Below are 20,733 nucleotides of genomic sequence, written 5' to 3'. Positions count from 1 at the left end.
GGAAATCTCGGGTTTGTTTCTTACAGCAGCTAGCTTCTGGGGTAGTCTGCATCATCTTAAGTGACATGGTCAGTGACTATGAAAGAGTGGGAGAAAGCTATCACTACCAGTGTCAAAACAGAGGTTACCAGGGGTGCCTGGGGAGCTCAGTTGGTTAAGCATCCGACTTCGGCTCAGGTCATGATCTCATGGTCCGTGAGTTCGAGCCCCGCGTCGGGCTCTGTGCTGACAGTTCACAGCCTGGAGCCTGCTTCGGATTCTATGTCTCCCTCTCTGTCTGCCCCTCCCCTGCTCATGCTCTCTCAAAAAATGAATAAATGTTAAAAAAATTAAAACAAGCAAACAAACAAAAAAACCCAGAGGTTCCCAACTGCACTGAGAAAAGGCTCACAGGACAGTTCCCATCAAGAGTATGGATTCTGGCACCAGACTGCAGGACTGGAAGCCGTTTCTACCATTCACTGGGTATGTAACCTAAGGCAAGTAAGTGTGTTAGGTGGGGACATGGGGTTCTCCAGGGAAACAAAACCAATAGGATGTGATAGAGAGAGGGAGGGAGAGAGAAAGCGAGAGAGAAAGAGAGAGAGAGAGAGAGAGAGATTTATTTTAAGCAATCTGCTTATGTGATCGCGGTGGGTTAGCAAGTCCAAAATCTGATAGGGGAGGCTGGCAGGCTGCAGACACAGGAAAGAATGGCGGTTCAAGTTCAAAGGCAGTCTGTTAGTGAATTAGGGAGAGCTGATGCTGCAGATGAAGTCCAAAGGCAGTCTGCTGGCGGAATTTCTTCTTGCTCTTGGAAAGGTCAGCCTTTTGTTCTATTCAAGCTTTCAGTTGATTGGAGAAAGCCTCCCCGGCATCATGGAGGGCAATCTGCTTTACTCAAAGTCCACAGATTTAAATGTAAATCTCATCCAGAAACACCCTCATAGAAACATCCAGAATAATGTTTAACCAACCATGTGGGTTCTGTGGCCCAGCCACTTCCGCCAGTTGGCCCAACCAAATGGACACATAAAAGTAACCATCATAGGAAGTTACTCAATCTCTCGGTGCCTCAGTTCACTCATCTGCAAAATGGGGATACTAAAGAAGCTATCCTATTGGATGAACCTGAAGACCCAGTGAAGAAAGGCATGTGTTTGGAATAGTGTCTGCACGTAGCACTCTTGACTATTATTAATAATTAGTAGTAGTTACTATTTCCACAGGCTTCAGCCATATGCTTTGCTCTGATGAAAAAGCTAAGAAAATAGTTAAGCAGGGCCACCAAGAATAATGGGTGTTCAGTTGAGAATACCACTGACATGAAGAAAGTCTTTATACATTAGAATTCTTACAGTGTAGAAACTCCAGACTTGTATACCAGCCTTTGCAGGCTGTATTGGCCAGTCCTCCATTAGCGAGTGGCTATTTTTTTTCTCGTTGTTATTCCATGAATAAATTTTAATATATTCAATTTCCCCCATAAACTGTTTCTTTACTGCTCACATTAATGCAATATGGTGAAAACATTTGCATGACTAGAATCTTTTGCAATCTACTGGAGCATTTCTCCTGCTTCGCTTTTCCTTCATTTCTGGTAAGAAAATTCATTTTTGCTTCACATGGTTTTGAATTAGCTGTCACTTCTCAGGAATGCAACGTCAGCATAAATCAAAAAGCTGATGGAGAGTGGAATGATTAAGAGTCTGGCTTGGGGTTAGCCAGAATTGGGTGCAAGCCTTTCCAAGCCCTCGCTTCTTCACAAAGGACTATTGTGAGGGTTGAATGCGCAGTGCCCGGCACTCAAGAGGCACTAGGCAGATGGGAACTAGGATGATTTCTTCCATTAGTAATTCTCTGTGTTGTGACAAGATCCCTCCTTGTGCTGGGGAGACCTAACATCCTGGGGCCTTGAATGACCATGTGGAAGAAACCACCTACCAACCAGGATTACCCCTGTTAATCTATTATATATGCAGGGAGTAAACTCCTATTATCATTAGTTTCCTGGGGCGCCTGGGTGGCTGAGTCAGTTAGGCGTCTGACTTCAGCTCAGATCATGATCTCACTGTTCGTGAATTTGAGCCCCTCGTCGGGCTCCGTGCTGACAGCTTAGAGCCTGGAGCCTGCTTTGGATTCTGTGTCTCTCTCTCTCTCTCTCTCTCTGCCCCACCCTCGCTTGTGCTCTGTCTCTCTCTGTCTCTCAAAAATGAGTAAACATTAAAAAAAATTCATTTGAGGTTTCCTTATTATAGCACCTGGTTTGTTGGGCACTATGCATCACCGTAACCACTCTGGTCGGTTAATACTGCAAGAAGGCCGCCGCCACCCATGATGTTCTCTCCACCTCTGTGGGCTGCAGAGGCCTTGAATTTCTGTAGAAAGTGTCTGCTATATAGCTTATTTACTCCCCGTATCTACTAGCCAATGACAGTGCCTCTCTTTTTATGGAAATGTCCTGCTTCCCCAGTTGGGCAATATTGTAGGTATTGATTTCAGGGTGCAAGAAATGTGATTTTTTTTAAATTTAATTTCTTTCTTGAGTTTCCATGCTACTGGCACAGCAGAATAGGAATTCTAGTTAATTTGAGGTTTTCCAAATTTCCTTAGGAGTTGTGTCTAAGTTCTGGGCTGTGGAGCTGAGCTTCTGGTCTTCAAGACCATCGTCTGGTGAGGACATCTTCGTTTCTGCTTGGCATTTCATTGGTAGTTAAGTGTGTAGTTTTCTCTCATTCTTGATTGTAAGGCTTCCCGCCGTTGGTCCCAACCTCAGCATTTTCATGTTGCTTTCATGTGTGTGACGATAAAGAGGCTTGTGTGAGAGTCCACGGTGTATGGAAAGCCATCTGTGGGGCAATGGGTAGAAGAAGGGACTGAGCACACATAAAAAAATCAGTTAATACTTTAATATTTCAGAAATAGAATTCCACGACAAAAAGAAAGGCCCTCGAGGGCCAGAACTGTATCCTAACCATATCCTGGTACACTATCCAGCAAATCAAATTTACCTCATTAAATATTTGCTGCTGGCATTAAATGATAAAGGATAGCCAGTGGGCCATAGAAGCAGAGGGAGAAAATATTCCCAATCTTTTTGGAAACCAGTAACTTCTATGGAAAGCACTGTTATGGCCTGACTACGTGTCCCTCCTAGTCTAGTCACACTGGAATAACCAATCTCCTTGTTTTCCTCATGCCAGAAACAACTGGACACACTCATAAAACACATGATGCAGTTATTTCCAGACCCTGGACAGCAGGCCTATAATCCCTGAGAGAAGAGGAACAAAACAAGGGGGGAAGAACTATTGGGGAGCTATAAACTGAAAGTTTCTCAGCATTCGCAATTATCTGGGAGACAATTATCTGAGTTCCATCTAGTCAAGGTGGAGAAAGCTCACTGACCACTCTCTTTGTTTTCTATGGCTACTGTAAAAAAGTGTTATGCCTTGAGTGACTTCAAACAGCATAAATTCATTATCTTACAGTTCTGTAAGTCAGAAGTCTGATGCAGATCTCACTGGCATAAAATCAAAGTGTTGGCACGGTGCATTCCTCTCTGGAGGATCTAAGGAAGAATTCACATCTTTGCGTCTTTCACCTGCTTCAGCCCACCTGCTTTCCTTGATTCACGGCCCCCCTTTTCCACCTCCAAAGTCAACAACACTGAGCTGAATCCTCACACTCTCTCCCTGTCTAGTTCTGTCCTCTGCCTCCCTCATCAGTGTTTAAAAACTGTTGGATAAGCCAAGACAATCTTCCCATTTTAAAGTCAGCTGGTTGGGAAACTTAATTCTGGCTGCTCCCTTAACTCCCCCCTTGTCATGTATCCTAATATATTCCCGGGTTGCAGGGATCAAGATGTGGACATTTCAGGAGGGCTTTATTCTGCTTACTGCAACCACCGAGGGACATATTAGAGACCTCAGAAGTCATGCCATAGTACTAGAGATAAACTAGCTCTAAGGTAATGGATACTTTAGATCCAACCTAACAAAGCTGTAAAATAAGTTCAAATGAATTAAGTTAATCTACAAGTAAATTAACACTTGCCAAAATAAATTCCAAACCTCTTTAAAGAAAGACAACACCATCCAGGCACAAAATAGTGAGCTGTTTATAATCACAATCAAAAGTTACTAGACATTCAAAGAAGCAGGAAGATATGGTTCGTAACCAGAGGAAAAATAATCAATAGGAACAGACCCCGAAATGATAGCAATAATAGAATTATCAAACAAGGACTTTAAAATAGTTCTTATAAATATGGTCAAGAGGAAATGAAATGAGGTAAGAAATGCAAACTATATAAAAGATGAATAGAATTTCAGTGGAACCAAATGAAATGACAAGTTCAATGGATAAGTTTAATGAGGGATGGGACACTGCAGAAGAAAAGATCAGTGAACTTGAAGAAATAATAAAAGAAACTAGACTGAAACACACAGAGGAAAAAAAAATCTGAAAAAAATAAAAATAACTTTAGTGACCTGCAGGGTAAGATCAATAGTGAAATGGGAGCCCTCGAAAAGGGGCAACAGAAAATCTACTGGAAGAAATAATGGCCAAAAGTTACTCAAATTTAATAAGTAGAAACATAGGTCAAAGGGTGTCAATAAGTACTAAGCAGAAAAAATACAAATAAAAGCACATCACGGGGCGCCTGGGTGACTCAGTCGGTTAAGCGTCCAGCTTCGGCTCAGGTCATGATCTTGCGGTTCGTGAATTTGAGCTCCGCGTCGGGCTCTGTGCTGACAGCTCAGAGCCTAGAACCTGCTTCGGATTCTGTGTCTCCCTCTTTCTCCGCCCCTCCCCTGCCCACACTGTCTCTCTCTGTGTCTCAAAAATAAATAAATGTTAAAAAACATTTTTTTTAAAAAGCACATCACAACACATCACAATCAAGTTGCTGAAAACCAGTGATGAAAATGTTCTTAAAAGAAGCCAGAGAAAGACACATTATAAACAGGGCTCAAGGACAAGAATATCCACAGACTTCTTGTCAGGAACAATGCAAGCCAGAAGACAATGAAAATGCATGGTCACAGTGCTGGAAGGAAAAAAAGGTCAAAGTAGAATTCTATATCTAGAAAAACTAACCTACAAAAATGAAAGCAAACAAAGGCTTTTCCTCTAGGAGACCTATACCATAAGAGATGTTAAGGTAAGCTTTTCAGGCAGAGGAAAGTGATACCAGTTCGAATCTGGATCTGTACAAAGGAAAGAACATTGGAAGTGGACAATGTGTGTATAAAGAGAAAATATATGTTTGGCAACAGTTGCATAAGGGACCCAAAGAGTGAAATGGAAGTATATTATTGTAAGATTCTTGGGTTGTACAGTGCAAGATATATCATGATTTGAAAGTAGACCGTGATGTTAAAGCTGCATATTGTGAACTCTATACCCTACTCCACCGAAAAATAAAGCAGGTAGATATTGATAATAAGCCAGTAGAGAGAAAAATACTCAATCCAACAGAAAGCAATGAAAGACAGGGTGTGTGTGGAAATAATAGATAACCAAGTAAAAAACAAAATAGCAAGATGGTAAACTTAAATCCAACCATATCAGTAACTACATTAAATGGAAACATTTTAATTAAAAGTCAGAGATTGTCAGACTGGATAAGAAAGCAAGACCCAATTAAACATTGCCCACAAGAGATCTAATTTACATATAACAAAGATTAACAGAAAGGAATGGAAAAAGATATACTATGCAAATAATAACAAGAAATCTGAAGTGGCTATATTAATATCAGACAAGGTGAACTTAAGGATGAAGAATATAACCAAAGAAAGAGAGGTACAATTCACAATGATAAAAGATCAATTCAATAAGACAGCATAACAATACTAAATGTTTAATCACAGAGCTTCAAAATACGCAGAACAAAACTGAAAGACCTGAGAAAATATTTTAAAATCCACAGTTATGAGTGATTTTGAAAATAAACATAGTGTGGTTTTCTTTTTCAACAATTGGTGATGGGGAAACTGGATGGCCAGATGCAAAAGAATGAAGTTGAACCTGACACCACATACAAAAATTAACTCAAAATGGATCAAAGACCCCCCCCCAAAAAGTCAAAGACCTAAATATAAGAGTTAAAACTATAGAACTTTGAAGAATGCACAGAGACATGACATAAAATAGACAGCGATTTTATGGATATGACACCTAAAGCATAGGTGACCAAAGACAAAATAAAGAGGTCTACATCAAAATTTAAAACTTCTGTACATAGAAGGATTCTATCAGCAGAGCAAAAAGGCAACATACGAGGGGCGCCTGGGTGGCTCAGTCGGTTGAGCGTCTGGGTTCAGCTCACGTCATGATCTTGTGGTTTGTGGGTTTGAGCTCCGCATTGGGTTCTGTGCTGACAGCTCAGAGCCTGGAGCTTGTTTCAGATTCTGTGTCTCCCTGCCTCTCTGGCCCTCCCCTGCTCATGCTCTGTCTCTCTCGGTCTCTCAAAAAATAAATATTTTAAAAAATGATAAAAAATAAAGGCAACATATGAAATGGGAGAAAATACTTGTAAATTATATATCTGATAAGGGGGTTGATAACCACAATATATAAAGAACTCTTACAACTCAACAGTAAAAAAACCCGACAACCTGATTAAAAATGAGCAAAGAGGGGCCTGGGTGACTCAGTCGGTTGAGCGTCCAACTTCAGGTCAGGTTGTGAACTCGTGATTTGTGGGTTCGAGCCCCACATCGGGCTCTGTGCTGACAGCTCAGAGCCTGGAGCCTGCTTGGGATTCGGTGTCACCCTCTCTCTCTACCCCTCCCCTGCTCATGCTCTGTCTCTCTCTCCTTCAAAGATAAACATTAAAAAAATTAAAAAACGGAAAATAACCAATGTTGGTGAAGATGTGGACACATTGAAACCACTCTGCATTGCTGGTGGCAATGTTAAATAGTCCAGCTGCTGTGGAAAACAATATGATGGCTCCTCCAGTAATTAAACATAGAATTACCCTATGACCCAGCCAGCAATGTCATTGCGGGGTACACACACACAAGAATGGAAAGCAGGGACTTGAACAGATATTTGTACACCCATGTTCATAGGAATGCTATTCACAATAGCTGAAACGTAGGAGCAGTCTAAGTGTCCATCTCTAGATATGGGTAAACAGAATGTAGTCAGCATGGTACATATAACAGAATATTATTGAGCCTTAAGAAAGAGGGAAAGTCTGACAGGTGCTACAACATGAACAGACCTTGAAGATATCCCACTAAGTGACATAAAGCCAGTGGCAAAAATACAAATACTCTGTGACCCCTCTAATGTGAGGTCCCTAGACTAATCAAATTCGTAGAGCGGAATGTAGAGTGGTGGTGTTCAGGGTGGGGGTGGGGGGAAGGGGGGGAGGGTGGATGGGAAGTTGTTGTTTAATGGGTAGAAAGTTTCAGTTTGGGAAGATGAAAAGCTCTGGAGAGGGAGTGGGTGCCGGTTGCACAACATGGTGAATCTACTAATGCCCGGGGGAGTGTATGCTTTCCAATGTTTAAGATGGCAAATTGTATACTGTGTATATTACTACAATAAACAAAGAGGAAGGGGGGGAGGGGACAGTTAAAAGGTTTGAAAAGAGAACCTCCATATGTTTTTGACTTTTTTCCTTCCTCACTTCCTCCCTTCCTCCCTTCCTTCCTCCTTTCTTCCTTCCTTCCTTCATCCTTTCCTCCTTCCTTCCTTCCTTCCTTCCTTCCTTCCTTCCTTCCTTCCTTCCTTCCTTCCTTCCTTCTTTCCTTCCTTTTCCTGTTTTTCCACATCAGAGGGAAATTCATATATTGCAGTCTGGCCCGGGTCCCCCAACTCTGCTCTAAGAGAACTTCCGTGTGCTAGAAATCTTCGGCCAAGGGGGCCTGTGGGTCTGTCGGTATGCTGGCGTGTGAATGTGGTTTTTTCTTACTTCCCAGTTTACTTTAGGGGACGGCACCTCACCAAGTGCTTAAACAGAAAGGAGAAATTACCGACACTGTTATTTTCTTTTACAACAGCTTCAAGATTCATGCTAAACCTACCATTATCCTTTTCCCCGTTGGATTCCGAGGAGAGGGGACCTTTGGCTGGTTCTGCGGCTGCAGACAGAGCCCCAGGCCTCCTGGTCCTTACAGGCTCTTTCAATTATATGTAACCTGTCCTAAGGGGCGCCTGAGTGGCTCGGTCTGTTAAGTGTTGGGCTTCGGCTCAGGTCACGATCTCACGGTTTGTGGGTTCTAGCCCCGCGTCGCACTCTGTGCTGACAGCTCGGAGCCTGGAGCCTACTTCAAATTCAGTGTCTCCCTCTCTCTCTGCCCCTCCGCTGCTCACGCTCTGTCTCTCTCTCTCTCAAAAATAAATAAACATTAAAAAAAAAAAAAGTAACCTGTCCTCCAGGGACCCTCTGTTTATCCATGGGTGCTCAAGTGAATTCAAGTGTTAGGCCAAATCCCAGACCTGGACACAGGCTTTCTTTCTGAATGATTGAATAAATGATTATTTTACCCAATAATTAATAGACCCCATGGATAGTTCATTCAACTTGGTAACAGTTCAAATCTGATGCCAAAGTGGTGCCTTTACATAGAGCAACAGAACTCTGGCATTGACATAATAAAATGGGAATAACAATAATAACAATATTGGTTAATATTTGGGGCACTAGTCACATACTGATTTACTTAATCCTCCACAATAAGGCAGGTTTTCTGACTATTCCCATTTCACAGATGAGACACCTCAGGCACGGAGTGGGGAGGTCCCTTTCACTGTTACACGCTCACCCCTAAACTTGAATTCCTTTCTCGTGACACCCACTTTCACCAGGGAATGTCCCACTGAGAGTCAGACTAGTGTGAGGCTTGCTCTGCATTGCTGTCTTATTCAAGTTATTTTGCTAGGAAGCCATGGGAAACCGCCTCAAATTTGCTGAGGTAAGCATGGGAACTTGTTGGTGACCATGGGGTATAGCCAGTTGCAGGCACAGCTGTATCCAGGTGACCAAATGGTGGTTAATCTGTCTGTTTGTCTTTCTCTCACACACATGCACACACACGCTTTTTTGCACCTCTAGAGTCTGCTTACCTCTCTGCTGACAAAGTTAAAATGTCTAGCATCAAACCTACATCCAAAAGTTTAAATTCTGGTAGGAAGACAGAGCTTTTCCCCACCTTAGTAGTCCCAGCATGAATCCTGAATTTTGCAATTGTGTCTCATAAGCCTATCTTGAGTCACCCAATATACCTAAACCAATCACTGTGGTCAAGTGGAAGGAAACCCTGCATTGTCCTGACCCGAGCCAATTGTTCATCTTCGTGTCTGGGGGTTAGCGAGGGGCTTGGCTCAACTGTGTGAACCCAGGGTGGAAAAAATGCCAACTTAGATGCTATTATCCAAAGAAGGAGTGCAGGGCCGACCGATGTAACATTCGCTATTGAGGCCAGTAAATCAGTCAACAGTAGATAGACCCTGAATATCATCTGATTTCAAGCTGGAGTGCAGGGAATCTCCATTTTATTGGATTGGATATCCAGCATCCTGTGTTTTCCCTACAAAGCTTGCTGACCAAAGTTCTCCTAAAGATTCTAACAGCTTTGAATTCATGACTCATGGATCACCTAAGACACCGAGTCACTGCCATATTTTTACTTTCATTTTGATATTCATTCAACAGATACAGATGGAGCCCTAACTATATGTGGGGATCTTAAAATACAGAAGTGAATCAGCGTCAGGGCCCTCGCTTAACATTTCGGCCAGAGGCTTATGTCCATTGCCATTTACTGTGGGTTTGCTTGACTTTGTAAATCACATGAAGCTTTTGCATTTAATGTTGGATTTTCCTATAACACCATGGACAGAATTTTAAGTAGTAGCAGGTAGTCAATACATGCTTGCTGATTGATTATATGACAGTGAAGATCCATCCTTCTGTATGTATTATTTCTTCTCTGTTGTTTATCTGCCCCTAGACCAACCAGGTCACGAGTGATGGAAACCTCAGCGATTTTTCCAGGGACAGTGATGTAATGCTATTCCCTATAGGTGGTGAAAGTGGAAATTACTTGCTGTGGGAACCCCACGTTTATTAAGCATTTGTGTGGTGGTAAACGTGTGTGGGAACAGGAAGTCTCACACTGTCTTCCTTCCTTTTCTGTATTTTTGCTAACTTTGATCTGGAATTTTAATCTTATTGGGTGAAGTTATTTCTGGGGAGGGGTTCAAAGACTTTCCAGGATCTCTGCCTTTTTGAACATTAGCTTCTTTGTGGTGTGTTTTTTCCTAATTATTCCAAGTATAGTACAATGACCATGAAAGCAGGAAAAAAACATTTTATGTTCTTGAATTTGATTGCATATACACAGCTTCCATCTAGTACCTCTCTGGTTCTCAGGTTCATTTCAATGTCATTTTCAAGATGCCTGCCAAAATTATAGTCATTCCAATCCAAGTTAATATACATTTAGGAAGTAAGTTGGTTCATTTTGATTTAAACACAGGACTTCAATATCCATGTTTACACGACTCAACACTTCTAGTATAGCTATTGGAGAGTTAGGCTACTGCACGTTATTTAATATATTTATTAATTCATTTATCAAGTATTTACTGAACACCTATCATACATGAAGGTGGTCAAAAGTACAAACTTCCAGGTATAATATAAAATAAGAAAGTCTTGGGTTGTAATGTACAGCCTGGTGATGGCAATTAATTAATAACATGTATATTTGAAAGTTTCTCTGGTGCCTGGGTAGCACAGTCGGTTAAGCGTCCGACTCTTGATTTCAGTTCAGGTCCTGATCTCACGGGTTCGTGAGTTCAAGCCCCACATCGGCTCCAGGCTGATAGTGTGGGACATGCTTAGAATTCTCTCTCTCCCTCTCTCTCTCTGCTCCTCCCTGCTTGTGCTCTCTCTCTCTCTTTCTCAAAAGTAAATAAATACACTTAAAAAAAAGTTTCTAAGAGAGTGGATCTCAGAAGTTCTCACTGTAAGAAAAAAAATGTAATTACGTGTGTCATTATGTGTGGGACAGATGTTAACTAGACTTCTTGTGATCATTTGGCAAAATATACATACCTGTCAAATCATTACGTTGTACACCTGAAACTAATATGTTATATGTCAATTATACATATATGTCAAAATAAAGAAATATATTAATTAATTAATAGGGTCATACGTCACGTTCTATGAAGAAATGTAAAGCAGGGTGTGGGGCAGAGTCGGGGGAGGGCTTTTAGATTGGCCAGATTGGCCAGTGCATCAGTCAGTGGGGGGGGGGGGGGGCTGCCGTAACAAAGTATCACAGACTAGGGGGCTTAAACCACACAAATGTACTTTCTCATAGTTCTAGAGTTTGGAAGTCCAAGATCAAGGTGTAGGCAGGTTTGGTTTCTTCTGAAGCCTCCCTTTGGAGGACAGATGGCCGTCTCCTTGCTCTGTGTTCACTTGGTTTCCTCCCTGCACGTGCATGTCTGAGGTCTCCGTCTGTGCCAATCTCCTGTTCTTATAAGGACACTGGTCATGTTGGATTAGTGTCACCCTTACAAACCCATGTTAACTTCATCACATTTTTAAAGGCGTTGTCAGCAAATAAAGTCACATTCTGAGATATTGAGAGAGAGAGAGCTTCAACACATGAGTTTTGGGAGGACACAACTCAGCCCAGAGCAGGGGCCTCAGGGAAGACCTCTCTGAGAAGAGGAGACATCTGAACAGAGACCTGAATGAGGAACAAGTCATAGCTGTTGGGTGAGCCTTCCTGGGGGGACAGCGCCTCTGGCAGGGGGGACAGTGAGTGCACAGGTTCGAGGCTGGAATGTCAAGGCAGGGATGATGGCCAGAGCTCAGTGACGGAGGGCAAGTTTGTCACAGGTTCAGGCAGAGGCCAGCTCATGAGGAACCTTGGAGGCGAGGGGAGAACTTAATTTTTTTCTTTTCTTCTCACTGTCATAGGAAGTCATAGGAGCATTTTGAGCAAGTCGGAGGCATAATCTCACATATGTTTTTAAAGGATTATTTTAAAATTTACAACAGATTTTCCGTAGACTCCCAAGAATTCAGTGGGAACGATTATACTAATCATGAAACCCAGCAAAGTTTCTCAGAATAGTTAAGATGCAGACCCCAGAGGTTACTCTCCACTGATATATATATATATATATATATATATATATATATATATATATATATATTTTTTTTTTTTTTTAGCAATTCCTTCTCTCAAGGGTTAAGGTATCAGCTAAGAATTGTTTGGAATACTGGATTACTGCCTAGACTTCTACTGCTACATTCACTGATGCTGAATTTATAACAAGGGAAATATCTGGCTCGATTTGTATATATGAAAGAATACCCTTTTCTTGAAGAAAAACGTGGGTTAAGATGGTCTGGTCTGTATTTATTCATAAGGAGTGGTGTTAAATTGACATCACTTGGGACAGCCCGAGTCAGGGGAAACTCTGAGATGTCCCTTCCCTGTTTGACAAAGGTACAAGAGAGCGAATAGCAATTACTTTGGAAGTTTTGAGCAACTTGTTGTCCCAAAATAAGGGACGTCCACAAAGCACTTCCTACGCACCATACATACGCAGACCTTCTCCTGAATTAATCAGACTGGGCATTCTCAAGCCCCATGTACAGGGGCCAAGACACTGGATTATACTACAAACCATCAAGGTATTTCTTAAGGTGCTTAAAATGGCCACATCCATTTTTATAGCGCATTTATGTTGTACTCAGATGCAAGCACAATACTCAGTAGAAAACATATCCATTGAATAGATTAGTAGCCATTTTCATGGGAACTTGTAAACACCAAGCATCAATCTTCACTCTATCTCCGCTGAACTTTGTGACTGAGGGCTGCCTTCCAGGATCCGTAAAAAGTTTCCTCATGTGAAAGAGTATAAAGATATCACACACACACACACACACACACACACACACACACACACAGAAACTTCCTACTGAAAGAACCTAATTAGAGTTAGTAAAATTTTAGCTGAGGTCAGTTACATTTCAAAAATAACAGTCGATCACTTTTTCAGTCTTTCTTCTCTTTGAAACTCAGTATCTGTTTTATGAAGGGGGGCATGGTAAGTATGACCTAAGCATGAACAAAGGTAACCTGTCTATGCCGTGAAAATCATTAGAGATCATTGGAAACAACTTTAATACGAATATGAAACCTTCCCTCACCGCCTTCCGCCCCCAGGGACAGAAAACGGACTAACCTGTTCTGGCCAAATAATGAGAATCATATATGTGTGAATAAAGTCCTTAGTCCTTGGATTCCTGTATCTAAAGTGTGTTTGAACATTCCCCTAAAGACTGTCTTCAGACACCCGAAGAAACCAAATGCACAAAGGACCACAATACCTTTTCCAGTCTTGGTACCAAAGGATAGAACGCAGAGCATAAGCCAGCAGGCTTCGGTCAAGTTCTCAGTCAAGGATTTGGAGGCGATCCTCGATGGCTGAATTAGAAGGAGTAGCAGTAATGTTGCTTCATTTGCTTTAATAAGCAGAGTTCGAGATTATTTATAACACAATCAGTGGAATGTGTTCCGTGCATTCCGAAAACGCGAAGCCTCACTTTTGAGTCTGGCTATTAAGTCCTTGCTGTGAAAGGGTGGCAAGTGTTATTAAATTGTTAGATTAGCAAGGTTCTACTGCATTTTCACTTTAAGCCAGAGTGCTTTCACAGCTGAGCTATAATGCTCTGAAAATGCCTACATAACAAGATCCAGACGTGGAGCTGAATCCCAAATGGTAAACGGCCAACGGCATTTATACACTATTACCTTGCTGAAGCCATAAAAAGTCAGAGCGTCTGAAAAGACACTGCGCCTAAATCCAAAGACATAGAGGAAGCCAACGCAGGAAATAGGGGCTCTTTCCATAATAACATACCTTTACAGGGCGGGAAGTCACTTCCATTTTCTAGAGAATACCGGCATGAACTCCAATCCCTTCTTAAGAAGGCAAGTAGAAAGAATGAGCCTAAATTATCCTATTGATGACTAAATGTTACATTTAGCTCCCTGGAGTCCATGGAACAGAATTTCAAGGAATCGCATGTAACCTGCTGGCCAAGTGGACTTCTCGCATACTTGAGTAAACACGAGGTTTCCTAATAAACTGCCTTTCTGAGAAATCTAAAGTATTAAGTGCTTAAGTTCCCGAAAACTTGAATTTATCAGGCAGGAAGAGGCATCAAATTATAAAACAATAAGGCTAGAAAGAAAACCCAAATGCACCTTACGGCAGATAGCTAAAGGAGTTTGAGAAATCACATTTCAGAAAACTACATCACAGTTGCCCGTTCAGGCTCTACTCTGCCAAGGTGTCCGGATCCACGAATAGGTTGAGTCTTGCGCAAGCCCTATTTGCCTGGCTTGATTCAAAGTAGTCTGTGACTTCCAGTCCTCGCTTGATTGCTACAGTTGACAGGCGTGACCCTGGCCGCTGGCTGGGAAACAAAGAACAACGAGACCTGGCCTTGGGCTTAGGGCGTCGGAAGTGAATGTGTGCACCTGCAGCAAAGGTGAGAAATGGTGGTGGGATTTTAGGGGTAGGTTTAACTATAAAGTTAGGAAGAGTTTAGGGACTTGTGACCTAGGACAGAAAAGTAATTTTTTCCCTTTGCTTCGTTACTTGAGATAGCTTCTCAGGAGAGTTTAGGGCAGGGCCAGTGTGGCAGCCGCATTCCTGAGTCACATTATCAAGAATGTGGCGTCTAAAAAGATGAATGAGGGGCGCCTTGGTGGCTCGGTCGGTTAAGTGTCTGACTCTTGATCTCGGCTCAGGTCACGATCTTATGGTTCGTGGGATTGTGCCCCCCGTCAGGCTCTGTGCTGAGCACGGAGGCTGCTTGGGGTTCTCTCTCTCTCTCCCTCTCTCTCTGCCTCGCCCCCTTCTCTCTCTCTCTCTCTCTCAAAATAAATAAATAAACTTTTTAACAAAATAAAAAGAGGAATGAAATCTATCAGTAACTGCCTGGGCAGCATCCAAAGTGACTTAGGGGGAAGCTACTACTGTTTCCTAGGCGGATGAATGGTGACATTTCATTGGCTATCTTTGCGAGCTTTGAGATGCTAAAATGAAATGAAACCTTTGCCCATGACCCGAAGCCACAGTCATTGTTTGGATAATATGTACAAGCTCCAAGAATTCTTTGGATGCTAATGGTTCTGTTATTTCACAAACTGACATTTTAGTACATTGATGTCCTTAAGTGTATTGCCTAGAAATGTTTTAAAATGAGGAAAGCCTGAAAAAAATAGAATGAGTGTCGTATCGTAAAGAGAATAAATAAAAATAAGTTTCTGGCTGGGTATCTGTTATCACATCACCAAGGAATGACTGGGTAGATTTTTCACTGTATTGGGCGACGTGTATAACTAACTTTAATGAGGGCTCCCTGACCTGCACAGGGTTTGCCTGGGAGTTAGGTCCTTGAGGGCTACCTCAGAGTGAATGACAATCGTCCCTCAAAAAAAGCGGAAGCTGGTAGAATGTGTAGGCAGGGGCCATGACTGCCAATGGCCAATGGAGAGACGCACCATAGGTATTATCTTAGGTCAGTTCGCCCAGAAATGAACTTGGAGAGGCGTATTCATGTGCGAGGGGCTGTTCCCTAGGGCAAATCAGTGTGTGGGGGTAGGGAGAGGTGGGAAGGACAGACAGGCAGGACAGAGAACAAGAAGAAGCCAAGCCAGGAGCCATTCAGACCAAGTCCCTGCCTTGGCCTGCCCCTGGGAGAGTCGTGGAATACAAGTTATGCCTCAGACCTTGTCCTCACTCTGGGCCAAAAACTGGACTTTCAGGGTGGGCACCAGTCAGTCATTGAGCAAGGCGCCCCCCCCCCCCCCCCCCGCCCAAGGAAAGTGTAAGTTTCCGGGGACTTCTGAGTGGAGTCTTCTGAAGGGTCCCTCACGGGTGCCAGCTGCTGGAAGCAAACATACAAGCCAAGAACAGGGCATCTAAGAATGGAAAAAGGATTTTGAGGGGGGCAGGTGGAGCCCCAGCGCTGCTCACCACACGTACTAAAGCCTGTGGACGGGACAAGAAATCGATGTTTCAGAGATGAGCCCAAGGGTCTAAGGGAGACACCAAATTGCAGAAGCTGGTTTACAATTGAGCTGCTTCTCACCAGGGCAGCTCTGTTTCCAAACAATGGCTGGCAATTCCCCTGAGCGATGCTTGGAGGCCAGCGCCTCTAGGATCTGTGTCTGCTGAACTTGTCCCTCTTGGGTGGGGACGGGGGCGCTGTGTGTGGGACTGCTCCAAAGACTTCGAAGACCCGTCTGACCTGAAGCAGCTAGCAAGCTTCTTTCTTACTCCACCCATGTCTGGCAGAACCCCCTTTCCCTTTGAGGACTGGAGGCACGGAGACAATTCTCATCAAAAAGACCACACGATCGAGGGGGTAGGTTCGGTGATGCAAAAACAGCCAAGGTGTCACGAAGACGGTGGCTGACTAGGACTAGACGAGCTGTGGAAGGCTTTTCGGAGGAGATGAAATTTCCTTCTGGCCTTGAACGCCAGCAAAGCTCAGGTGGCAGAGAGAAGGCAGGGCGTCCCGGCAGAGGGGGACACACTGGGCAAAGGCACAGACGTGCCCCCGACGTGCACTCTTACGGGGCAAGTTGCAGATGGGCTTAGCTGAGGTGAAGAGTCACAGGCCAGAAGGCTGACTGTTGGTCGCGCCCCGGGTCTGAAAACTGGGTCACGGTCTTAAGCCGTCTCCCCGTTCGTTCGCTTCAGCTTCTTTCTGATTCTCTGCCCAAGTCCCCGCTCAGACTTGCTTTCCATCAAGCTGTGTCGAGCACCGGACCATCCTCCTAATTAATACGTGCCAGGTTCCGCGAGCTGACAAGCTTTCAATACAAAGAAACAAACGATACGAGCCAGGACAAAAAGCAGAACAAAATAAAGACAGCAGGGGGTGTTTTGAGTGAACAGCATCACAGAACAGGCAAATTTCAGAGACTTTTTGGAACAGGGGAAACCTGATGTGTTAATTAGGAGTCTATTTCAGTAATAAGACTGCTCAGAGGAAGGCAATGAAAGAAATAGAAGGGGCCGCAGAGGGAACCGCTCGGGCAGAAAGGGAGTGACGGTGTAAGAGGGGAGGCAGCTCATTATTCTCTGTTGCCTTCCGTGCGTCTGTGGTCTGTTGGCTTCGAAGACAGAGGACTTAGCCTTTTGTGTTTTGTAAAGCACCTCAAATAAAGAGCTTCGGGTGTAAATAGCAATGCGGTTTCTGCCCCCAGGACCCAATTCAACAGGAAGTATTGCAGCCCTCCCAGCTCCAGCTGGTGGTGGATTTGGGCTTTTCAGAGCACATTCTACTCAGAGGAACTGTTTGCTGCTGAGATGGGCCAATAGGAAGGTTCAAAACCACAGGAAGGGCGGCAGAGGAACGCCGCGCCAGGGCGCCCCTGATGAGGAAAGGGGGCTTGTGGAGCCAGAAGCCTTCATCCAGCCTTAGTCGGCCTGCCTTCTGGGATTTGAGCCCCAGCCCAGCAGTTGGACCGACATGGTCCTAACCCCGGCTCTGCACTTGCTGGCTCCGTGGTCAGGTCTTGCAGCTGGTGCTGCTGAGCCGAGAAAAGACAGTCTATCTTCCCTGCTGCTGCCAGACCGATTTTCCAAAAGCGCAGCTTCGAACATATCTTTCCGCTGTTCAGAACTGGCAGTGGCTCCCAACTGCTTCGTAGAGTCCATGTGCGGCTGGTTTTGGGGACGGAGTGAGTTACACTTCCTAGACCGCCCTCTCTTCTTCTGTCACTGCGTTGTTGAGCTGCTGTAAAAACTCAAGAAGATGATCCATATAAAGCACTTGGGACATAATAAGTGCTCAATTAACAATACTTTTCGTTGTTGGTCAGGGGATTTCTTGATGCAAAACCCAGTTCTCCGATCCCCCGGAGAGATGATCTTGGGCCGATTTCTTAATTTCTCTAGGCCTCAGCTCTGATCTTCAGAGAGTTGGATGTGTTGATGCATCTAAAGCATCTTGACCAGTGCTCAGTAAATTTTAGTTTTATGATATCACTATCACAGCATCAGCATCACCCTCATCATTTAGATCTGGGAGGGAAAAAAAGTACATTGGGAATATGCTTATTGAAAAGAATCTCTGAGTGGTGCCGGGTTGGCTCGGTCCGTGGGCATCAGACTTCAGCTCAGGTCACCATCTCACAGTTTGTGGGTTCAAGCCCTGCATCAGGCTCTGGGCTGACCACTCAGAGCCTGGAGCCTGCTTTGAATTCTGTGTCTCCCTCTGTCTCTCTGCCCCTCCCCTACTTGCACTCTCTCTGTCTCTCTCTCTCTGTCTCTCTCTCTCTCTTTGTCTCTCTCTCTCTGTCTCTCTCTCTCTCTCTCTCCAAAATAAACATTAAAAAAAAAGAGTCCCCCAAGTTGCTCTGAGAGTCAAGGAGAGGAAAAGGGGACTGGGCTCTCTCTGCCCTCTTCTCTACAGAGATTTCTGACAAACCCCTAGGTGGCTGGGACATTTATGACCAGGGAGAGAGAGAGAGAGAGAGAGAGAGAGAGAGAGAGAGAGAGTTGGATTGATTTTAAGGAATTGGCTCACATGATTGCAAAGGCTGGCAAGTCCAAAATCTGCAGGGTAGGCCAACAGGCTAGAGACCCAGAGAAGAGTTGCAGTTCAAGTCTGAAGGCCAAGTCTGCTGGCAGAATTCCCTCTTCCTCTGGAGAGGCCAGTTTTCTATTATGGCCTTTAACTCACAATGTCGGGAGGGTTATCTGCTTTATTCAAAGTATACTCATTAAAATTTTAATCTTATCTTTAAAATGTCTTCAAAAAAGCATCTAGAATAATGTTTCACAGAATAGCTGGGTACCATGACCAAAGCAAATGGACACATGAAATTGACTACCACACTTCCTCAAATGGTTTTTGGGCCATCGACTTCCCAAATGGGCCCTAGCAGGGAGCACGAGCAGAGTCGCTGCGGGGGGACTATGACTCACCCCCAGCAAAGCACAAAACCTCAGGTCCCTGTGTTGGGGGCTTCCTAAAATTACCAGCATGAGGACGTTGAATTCCCAGGATAGCAGCCGGGAACTTCCATCAAGGAGAGTTGGGTCTTTATATTAAACTAACTCTGCGTCCACAACCTGGGTAGGCCTGGGGACATTTAGGTTACAGTTTCTTCTTAACTAGGTAGATCCTGAAGACTTATCTAGCCATCTCTATATCCAGTGGCCAGCATATGCTGGGACAGCGTGCCAGTATTCAATAATCGCTCAATGAATAAGTCTTTACAAATGTGTACTGGTAGAGGCATACATAAGTGGCTTATTCATTAGTAGTTAAACTGGAAAGAGACACTTGACTCATGTTAGTCCAGTGGTCCATGCACAAGACCTTGACAGCAGCCCCCCGCGGTAAGGGAAGGAGCCCCACGTGGGGTCTCAGCTCCACGTCTGTCCATGGGACCTTGGGAGAGCCTGCCACCCTCTCCAGGGCTCTCTTTCCTGATCTGTAAAATTAGGACGTTAGACGAGAGGATGGGTGGGGTTTTTTTAGCACTCACATCTACAATTCAATAAGATCACCCACATGGTGGCCAAACACCAGGACATTGTGCATGGAATTCATAGTGGTAAAAAGAGATCAGGGAGAGACACCAACGGACTCCTGTTTCCACCTTCTCTACCTGATTTCAGTGCAGTTGCCTCTGGGAAAGAGAAGACCAGGTGGATGATTCTTTGCCATTGTGAGATCTCATTATCTTTTAATAAACTATTAGTTCTAATGTTTAAAGAGGTGTTTTTAAATTACCTAAAATTATAAAAATGTAAAGACACATAAAGAAGAAATTTTAAGATTCCTTAATCTCCAACCCCCCACATAAGCCTCTCTGCTGCCTTTTTGGGATACATCCATCCTTCCAGAAATTTTCTGTGAATATATATGCAATTTTGCTTTGTCAAAAAATGAGACCGTGCTATATATCGGTTGTTCCATATTTTGATCTCTTAGGATTTTAGGACCAGTCTTCCTTCCTGGTTTGTGTCTTAGTTATTTTTCTCTTCTTCAATCTCTAAAGTCTCCTCACCGTGGTATCTCAGATTCTGTTTTTATTGAAGCAGGGGGTTTAAGCTTTTAAGAAGCAGGGATTTGGGGCATCTGGGTGGCTCAGTCGGTTGGGCGTCCGACTTCAGCTCAGGTCATGATCTCATGGTTCGTGGGTTTGAGCCCCGTGTCGGGCTCTGTGCTGACAGCTCAGAGCCTGGAGCCTGCTTCGGATTCTGTGTTTCCCTCTCTCTCTGCTCCTCCCCCACTCACGCTCTGTCTCTCTCTCTCTCTCTCAAAAATAAATAAACATTAAAAAAAAAAAGAAGCAGGGGTTTGCCTCTGTGGCCGAAGGAGAGTCCAGGTCAAAATATGGAGAGCTTTTAGGAGAATCAAAGCAGGAAGGAGTTTTCCCAGGCGAATTCTCTTCAGTCATGGGTTGAATTATGGCTCCCCCACCCCCCACAAAATATGTTCCAGTCCTAGCCCCTGGTACCTGCACTGTGACCTTATTTGGGAATAGGACCCTTGCAGATATAACTACATTAAGGATCTTAAGGGCATTCTGGATAAAATATTTGCATATTGGCAGAAGGGTGGGCCCTAAATTCAGTGGCTGGTATCCTTGTAAGAGAAAGGAGAGGGAGTTTGAAACACAGACACAGGAACACACAGAGGGAAAGGCCAGGTCT

General features: G+C 43.9%; 1 long non-coding RNA gene across 1 annotated transcript; it reads right to left on the bottom strand.

Moving 5' to 3' along the window:
- Positions 1 to 633: 633 nt before the first annotated feature.
- LOC131517622 (uncharacterized) lies at positions 634 to 17,797 on the bottom strand. Its single transcript, XR_009264709.1, has 2 exons — positions 13,903 to 17,797; positions 634 to 2,828 (listed from the first exon to the last, which is right to left on the bottom strand). It is a non-coding gene; the product is annotated as an uncharacterized LOC131517622 (long non-coding RNA).
- Between the last annotated feature and the right edge of the window lie 2,936 nt (positions 17,798 to 20,733).

The sequence above is a fragment of the Neofelis nebulosa genome, chromosome 7 (genome assembly GCF_028018385.1).
Source record: "Neofelis nebulosa isolate mNeoNeb1 chromosome 7, mNeoNeb1.pri, whole genome shotgun sequence".
Lineage (NCBI taxonomy): Eukaryota > Metazoa > Chordata > Mammalia > Carnivora > Felidae > Neofelis > Neofelis nebulosa.
This window is presented reverse-complemented; position numbering and strand designations above follow the sequence as displayed.